The sequence below is a fragment of the Pongo pygmaeus genome, chromosome 5 (genome assembly GCF_028885625.2).
Source record: "Pongo pygmaeus isolate AG05252 chromosome 5, NHGRI_mPonPyg2-v2.0_pri, whole genome shotgun sequence".
Taxonomy (NCBI): Eukaryota; Metazoa; Chordata; class Mammalia; order Primates; family Hominidae; genus Pongo; species Pongo pygmaeus.
Window position 1 is genome coordinate 143,766,166 of NC_072378.2, and position 8,969 is coordinate 143,775,134.

General features: G+C 39.5%; 1 pseudogene; it reads left to right on the plus strand.

Moving 5' to 3' along the window:
- The first annotated feature begins 7,278 nt into the window (after positions 1 to 7,278).
- On the plus strand, positions 7,279 to 8,108 carry LOC129039133 (renal cancer differentiation gene 1 protein-like; annotated as a pseudogene).
- The last annotated feature ends 861 nt before the right edge of the window (positions 8,109 to 8,969 follow it).

Here is an 8,969-nt window from a genome sequence, read left to right on the forward strand (position 1 = left end):
GCATCTTTCCTTGCCTATAAGTATCACTGAGTTGTGAGAGGATATGAAGAACAGACATCGGTGGGGAGACAGAAGGAAATGTTAGCAAGTGGAGGGGTTTTATGAAGTCAGGAGGTAAAGAGAGAGAGAGAGAGAGAGAGAGAGAGGAAAAAGGAGGAGGACAAGGAGGAGAAAAAATGAAGAAGAAAGAAGGGAGAGAGGGAGGGTGGATAGAGAAATGCCCTCTCTTGGTTCTCAATGTCTCATCCACCTCCCTCATTCAAACCACAGACTAAAGCAGGCAAGGAAGTGGCTCCATCCTCTCCATTCTTTCAGAGGTCTGAAATATATCAATTATGTCCAGCAGGGTGATTATTTTTTTAAACCTAACATAAGTAAGCCTTTCTGTTCTACTAGACTGTGCTCCTTAAGGGCATAGAACATGGCTCATTCTTCTTTGCATCAACAATATTTAACACTTCTTAGATACATACTAGGCATCAGTAAAAGAACTTTCTCATTAAAACATCTTAGGGCTTATATGCTCTGTTTTTTTTCCCTGAGGTCCACTGCTTATACTGAACAGGAAAAATTTAGCCTACATGTTAATAAAATCTTATATTTGGTCCTGGATCATTAAAAAAAAACAAGTTAAAAGCCCATTTTCTATAAGGAATTTGGGTCTTCTGCTGATGGACAGAGATGTTCTTCACTGAGATAGACTTTGTGAATTCAGGAGTGGTAATCTCTACCCTCAGAGGGCAGTGGGGGTCAGTCATTGAACTCTTATTCTAAAAAATAAAAACATTAAATAAAGTTAAAATTAAGGATGCTTTATGGAATTTCAGGGTTTTGATGATGTGTAAAGCTAATGGCAACAGAGCAAAATTTACTCCTTTAAGGAGAGGACAGCCTGAAAATATTTTTTAAATAAGTAAATATCAAGTTAGAAAGGTTTGGAAAATAGTTGTTAAAATTACAATAAACCTCTCTACTTTTCTTTTATCCTTTTCTGTTTTTGGATATTGGTCAACTAAATTAAGTATGTAACAAAAATTCAAGTAGGGACTTAATTTCCCCCTGCTGGTAACTCCAGATCTCTAGGGTCTCATTTGCAGGAGTGCTCCTGGGGCATTAGGAGTGGATGCTAAGGAAGAGTTTTTCAGACCAGAAGGGGAGAAAAGGGCTGCCCAGCATCCATGGGTAAAATAAGGATGACCCAGGTGGGGAAGATTTTGAAAACATCCTAAGGTGTTTTTACCTTAACACCTTTTAATAAGAGAATCAAGAGAATTTGATTTTCTTTTGATAAGAAAATCAAAAGATGTAAGCTATTGGGGATATTCAAGTAGGGTCAGGGAGAGTCACATGCCTTTCCTTCATCTTCTAGTACAGTCTTGGGTAAGGTGCTCTGAGGTCTTCAAGGCAGTGTTGTCACATTGAAGGAGCAGATTGCATGTTAGACACTGAAAAAGACCTCTGATTACTCTGAGGATGACACTGTCACCCACTCAGGGTCGAGCTGAGAAAGCCTTGTCCATGAGTTGTGATGTGACTATGCTTCATCTTCAGAAGCCGTCGGAGTGGCTACAGCCAAACAGCAAGCCCAGAGGAGCAACAGGTGGGGACAAAGACACAAACAGAGGTAGCTATAAAAGCAACATCCACTGAATGAGGCCAACAAGCACCAAGGCAGCAGGAAAAAGATTACCAAGAAGAATGAGGTGCCATTTCATCAGAAGGAAGGAGAAAGGATCGGGGTGTCAGCACCCCAGTAACTGTACTGGGTGGGTATTAAGATGCAAAGGCCAGAGCATGATCAATAGTCTCATTAGCTGTTTACAATGCTAAAGTCACCAGGAGAAATAAAAGTTGAATGTCTATTTATTTAATGGCATTTGTTAAGCTCCTCATCAAATGATGTGCCCAGTATTGTGCTAGATTCTGAATATGAAACAGTGAGAGAAAAAAATGTGCTTCCTGTCCTCCTTGAGCTAACAGTGTTGGGTCTAAATATTGCTTATAAACAGTACTGTTGGTTTTGTGGTAGTGGAGAACCCAAACACTTCTGTAGTTTTTAGACTTGTCCAATTACGTAATGGGCCGCAGATCACACACAAGAGAATACTCAGAGGCCTGTATGGCAGATTTCACCTCCAACCTAAAGATTCAGTGGCTTAACTTTGAGTACAGTCACTTGAATTACTTACTGTTACTTGAATTAGTTACTTGAATAGCTACTAAATAGGAACTGGTTTAAATAGTCATGACCTTGTGTAAACTGAAAACAGAAATTCATTAATACACCCAATCTAATTGCATTTGGAAAATACTTGCAGAATCATGGAGTTGGAAAGTCATTACCTACTCGAAGAGACAATCCAGTCTCCTGCTTCTCTGTTTATTTATTCATTCATGTTGCAAATACTGAGTGAGTGCCTACCGCATACCAGCAATGTAAGTACAAATCCCTCGCTCCAATGATACTTAAATTGTAGTGTTAAAGACAGACATAAGAAAACAAGAAAAAGTGAATAAATAATTTTCCAGTCGTGTTAAGTGCAATGAAGAAAAAAAAATAAGAAAGCAGGGTAGTGGTTAGGGAAAGGTAGGAAGGAAGGGAAAGAAGGAAAAAAAATGCAGGATGGAAGAAGAGAAAGATGGGGCAGGCACTCTCTTACCCAGAGAGGGTCAGGAAGGCCTTCTCTTCGAGCAGATACCTGTGCATAATGAGGGTCTGAGCCATGCAAAGATCAGGGAGAAGGGCTTTCCAGGCAGAGAGAACAGGAGTGCAGGCCTGAAGCTAGACCAGGGCAGCCAAGGCAGAGTGAGGAGAAAATTGTGGGAAATGTCGCAGTCAGGGGCTAGATCTGCACAGACCACCCTTAGACATTTACATTTCTCTCTGCATGTGTGTGTGTGTGTGTTTGTGTGTGTGTTTACTTCTTTTTAAATGATGAGAAGCTGTTGGAGTGACAGGACTTCTTTTCAGCTGCCAAACTTTTTGTGTTTGCACTTTTCCTTAACACTTCTTCCAGATTAGGTTCTCCTTAAATTGTTTGTGGCTGGAAGTGATCCTAGACACCTCTGGCTCAGCTTCCCAACTCATGCAGGTAAGAATCTTGTTCAGAAGTGGTCATTAGACCTTCCAATGAGAGCACAAAAAATTGGAACTTCCAATGGGAGCACAAATGTTTACAATGATGGTGCGTCTAGGATTAGAATGAGAAAGCCCATTCTATGCGCGTCACTGTGAGCATGGAAAATCAGGGGTGACCGCCAGAGAGCAGTTTTCATGTATATTCATATTAGCAGGGCTTCCTTCATGACCCTGCATCTCAATGAAGAGAGAACTTATTTTCATGTCCACATTGTGGATATACTAGTTCTTTCTCATCCTACACGTAGACATGTAGCTGGGAGTGTTGCAACAGGCCATGTCAATGGAATGGAATAACAATAGTGTCTTAGTCAGCTCAGGCTGCTATAATAAAGTGCCATAGGCTGGGTGGTCTATGAACAACAGAAACATTTCTTACAGTTCTGGAGGCTGGAAGTCCAAGATCAAGCTGCTAGCATGGTCAGGTTCTGGTTAGGGTCCTCTTCTGAGTGGCAGACTATTGACTTCTTGCTGTGTCTTCACATGGTGGAAAGAAAGCTAGCTAGCTCTCTGGCCTTTTCTTATAAGGGCACTAATCCCATTCATGAGGGCTCCACCCTCATGACCTAATCACCTTCCAATGGCTCCATCTTCAAATACCAATCACACTGGGATTAGGGTTTCAACATAAAATTTTCAGGAGACACAAACGTTCAGTCCATTGCAAATAGCTGCTATCATAGAGTTCCTATCAAGTGCCATTCGCTGTGTACTTAAATACGTCATCTCTAATTTTCAAAACCATCTCCTAAAATACCATCTTTTTTTTTTACAGGAGAGGAACCTGAAGCTTAGATAGATTATGGAACTCGCTCGAGATCATACAAGAAGTGGCAATGCTGGGATTTGAGCCCATGATTGACAAAGCTTTTATTCTTTGCATTCTACCATGCTGCCTCCAAATAGGTCAAATGACTAGAAAAAGAGATTTAGGTTCATAATTGTCACTACGCATTTTTCCTACTATGGGAACAATTATGAACAATTCCATATGTGTCCAATTTTATAACAATAAAACACAAAAGAACATCTGTATCTTTTTCTTGTAGGGTAGCAGCCTTGAAATTTGTATCTTGGTTTATTATATTAGATATTTATTGAAATAAGAAGACCTTAATTGAAAACTGGAAAATGTTTATCATATCTGAGTATTTTTAAATAAATAATTTTACTTAAGGAATTTCCTAGAACCTGAAATTGCTTTACTCTGCATAAATCTTATTTATACATCAGTGTACTGTGGGAAGTTTAAAAAAATCTTATTTAAATACAGACATATAGCTAAACTGCAGAGAACAAAGCATTATTTCAGTGTTATTTGTAAGTACTGATACTTTTCTGTTGCTATTTTTCTAACAGAATCTGGCTCAGGACTGTCTCATTTTCATTTTCACCTCTCTGTCCTTGGTTTTGTTAATTCCATGTATTTTAACTTTGTACTTCTTGGAGCATAGCTGGCTCTCTCTGTCTCTCTCTCTCTCTCTCTGTGTGTGTGTGTCTTTCTCTGTCTCTCTCTCTCTCACACACACACACACCTGTGTGCACATCTTCCACAGAAAAATTAACTCCATGGGAGATTGTTGTGCAGAATAGAATACATTTTGCCAGGCCAACAAATCAGAGACAAGCCAACTCTCAGGCTCCAGATCTGGTGTCCCACTAACTCGTTTATGTAGCTCAATGCTGGAGTAACACACTTCAGATAAAGATTTTGCCCTGGTGGCTATAGACTATGAACCGGCTACACTAGTCTTCACACACCAATAAGCACTAGGTAGCCGGACTAGAGTATTAAATGTTCAAGATATTGTCATTCAATCTCCATAATAAATAGATAACAAAGCCAAGTTCTTACTAAGGGGTTACTTGATAGTTAGGAGGTGAAATGAGACTAGAACCCAGGTCTTCTTACCTCTAGGAAAATTGTCTTCCTTCAAAACACCATGCTTTCCCCTGAATTTGAGATCACACAAAAAAAAATACACACTATGTCTTCTAGAAATACCAGAATTAGAACACATCTATATGAAAATCCTTGTCCTCTGATAGCAGTCACCTGTGATTTCCCAGGATAGAGCTCATTCCTCTTCCCCATCTTCCCAGGCCAGTGATAGTAACTTCTTTCCTTTGAAATGCTGCAATGCCTGTGAGCACTCACCTATAGGGACTTCAGAACAAATCCTTGCTGAAATGGAAGGGCGGCAGAAAGAACATTGCCTCTTCCTGTGTAGAACTTTTATGGGATTTCTCCCAAGTGTGTAATATGTGTGTGGTTGTATTTTTATGAAACTTTCATGAGAGTACTTCATTTCAGTTCTCCTCTGCCTTTTACGGTAATCCTGCTCCTATTATTTTTCTGTTAACTGAGATTTTATTTTTAAATATTAAATTGTGATTATGAAAAGAAGTTCTTTATTCCCAGAGCCACACTCATTTATATGTAACTTCTTCTGACTTACGTGGAAGCAACTCCCACGTTGGAGTTTCAGCCCTGGTCCCATAATTTGCAAGCATTAAATGGAAGCCTCATATTGCAATGCAAATTATAGTACCCAGGGACTGGCAGTATAATCACCCAGTTACAAAAAAAGGTAAAGAGGAGACGAAATTACCATAATGGGCCACAGAAAATACACAAGAGAATGTTCAGAGGCATGCATGGCAGGTTTCATCACTATTCTAAAGATATGCTTGCTTTCCTCTGAAAATGTAAGGAAAGATGTAGTTGGCTCCACCTTGATGGAACTTGATCTTCAGCTGCTTTTACGATAGTGATGGACTGGGCTGAATTATTCATATCTTCTCATCCAAAGTGTGAAATGGCTAACCAGGATTTGGGATCATTTTAGAAGCTGAACTGCAATGGACGAGTAGGTTGAAATATGGAAACATGGGGAGTGAGAGAGAACAGCATCTAGCAGGAGGAAGAGGAGCACGCCAAGGTCTCGAGAGAGGAAGCCCTGTTTGAAGACAAGCACGGTCCAGCCAAGCTAGAACTGGGGTGAGACATTTCTGGCACATAGTGATTTCAACTGAAGTCCAGCTTAGAGCCTGGGCCCTGGACGCCAGTGAATCAGCTCATCTGAGGGGAGAGCTCCCTCTGATACTTAAACATCCTTGGGCCAGGCTTCTAGAAAGCCTGCTCTAAGGGGAATGAAGGGAGACCTGAACTCTTCAATATTGATTCTTAGGATCTCTTCAATTAGCGGCAAATTACTATTTTCCTAGCTTGATACATAGAAGAATGCTGAACATAGGAGGTTCTTACTGAAATCATTTGGAAACTGACAAGAAAAAAAGTAGGACTTCAAGAAATATTTTCCCTAAGATTATGACCTCACCAATGCAAGTACTGGATGGTGTTATAAACAAATGTTTGAAAGATGACTTTAAAATGAAGATATAAGTAATTACTTTGTGAGGCTTACAGTTTACAGCTGAAAAAACAGCTGTACTATGGGTTTTTGTGACTTTTGAAAATATTTCCAGAGACACAGTCACATCTGGACTCCAAAAATACAGTGTCTTAAACACCACAGAACTGACCATGATTTGCTCTAGAAAACAGTATTAATTCTACAAGGGGTTCCAGAGGTGACAAAGCTCCTGCCGTCAAAATTGCACATGAGGAATTTAAATGGAACTGTTTGATGAAATGTGAGTGATGATATTAAATTCTAAATTAGTATCTTATATTTTAAGCATGCCTGTATCACTAAATTAATAATTTAAATATAGCTAGGTAGACATTTGACTATCTATCAATTAAATTAGCTCCCCTCAAAAAATGTTGAGATTTATGGAGAGGATCTTCTAACTGGAAAAAAAAAAAACAAAAAAAAAAACACCACGAGTCTCTACTCTGAATGCCAGATTCCCTTATATTTCGACATATGCAGTATTTTGAGAGTAAACTCTGCAGGACTTGATAGGTAGGTAGGATGTTGAGCGAGGGAAGAGGAGAAGTCAGGTAAGTAGGTGGTGGTGTTACCAACTGAACTAGCCAATGGCAGAGACATAGTTTCACAGGTGGTAGGGTGGGCAAAGGGATATTAAAAACTCACTGCTGGCAAGTAGTTGAAAAAGAGTTAGTGTTGGTTTGGCTGCTCTGGTTGGCTCTGCCATCCCAACCCTTCCCCATGGCTGACCCTGAGGAGTTGCAGGTTTCTTTACCACCCCTGCTGCCTCCCTTTTCTCCCTCATCTTCAGACTTCTCTTCGGCATCTTCCCCAAGTGCTCCCGTGAATTTGGGCTGGCCAGTTCCAAGCAGGGACAGCAGCCAAATGGTGGATCCACTGGAGGAACAGGAGCTGCAGATTGGAGATGCATTCTCATTAACTACACTTTTTTGTTTTCAACTTTTGTTTCAGGTTCAAGGGGTTCATGTTCAGGTTTGTTTGATAAATTGCATGTCGTGGGCATTTGGGTCACTCAGATAATTTTGTCACCCAGGTAATCAGCCTAATACCTGATAGGTGGTTTTTCAGTCCTCACTCTCCTCTCACCCACCTTCACCCTTAAATAGGCCCCAGATCTATTGTTACCTTCTTTATGTCCATGTGTACTCAATATTTTGTTCCCACTTCTAAGTAAGAACATGTGGTATGTGGTTTTCTGTTTCTGCTTTAATTCACTCAGGATTATAGACTTAGGATAATGGCAGCCAGCTGCATCCATGTTTCTGCAAAGGCCATGATTTCATTCCTTTTTATGGCTGTGTGGTATTCCATGGTATATATGTACCACATTTTCTTTATCCAGTCCACCACTGATAGGAATCTAAGTTGATTCCATGTCTTTCCTATTGAGAAGAGCACTGTGAACGAAACTTCTTGAAGCCCCATTTGCAGTATGAGCACAAGTGGAAGAGCTTGCCTTCAACTTGTCTACAGAAAATGCATGTTTCCTGAAAACGTGGTGGGAACTCTTGAACGAGGACTATGATTCTTCCTCAAAACCTGACAGCTGATTTGGCATGCTTCATTGTTTAATGACGGTGCAATAATTCATACTTCCTCATATATGATATTTGCACATGTGTGAAATGTATAGGATGATCTCTTTCCAGCATTTTTATATATACTCAGAGTGAATTTTTTCTTGGTTTTCTTGACTTTTGAGAAAGCAGAATTCTGATGCTATTTTTGAAGCTGACTAATACTTGTTTATCCTTAAATACATTCTGCCCTCTAAGCTTTTATAGAATCCTTTATGAGAGTTAATTTAATCAGTAGATAGTTAATATTAATAGTGCTATGGTGCTATAAGTAACAAACCAGGTACACTATTATTTGTTTTGCAACAAGATGCCAAGCATGCCAGAGTTTGAAGTAGAGCTTAATCTTATGGACCAAGGGAGGTAACTTTAAGATTGCCAGTGGTAGATCCACCTCCATTAGACTAAGTTCTCTAGAACCAACGACTGTGTCTTATTTACTTCTCTGTCCTCAGCATCTGAAACAGTGTCACACAACACTCACTAAATGTATGTTGAATAAAAAAGTTGACAAACATAATTAAACGCTATTTTTTCTTCCTATACTTAGCATGAAGACTATAATTGTTTCTCTAAAAAAAAAGTATAAATCAGAACTTCATTGACTTGAAGGAAAACACTCTTTTTTATGGAAACTTGAACTTTGATGGTAGCTTTAAAAAATATATGATAAATATTTTTTGCCCTTATATAATTTTTTTAAAAGTCTTTACTTCAGAAAATAAAAGACTGTCTAGACGGAATGCTTTTTTTTTTTTTTTGAGACGGAGCCTCACTGTCTTACCAGGCTGGAGTGCAATGGCGTGATCTCAGCTCACTGCAACCTCCACCTCT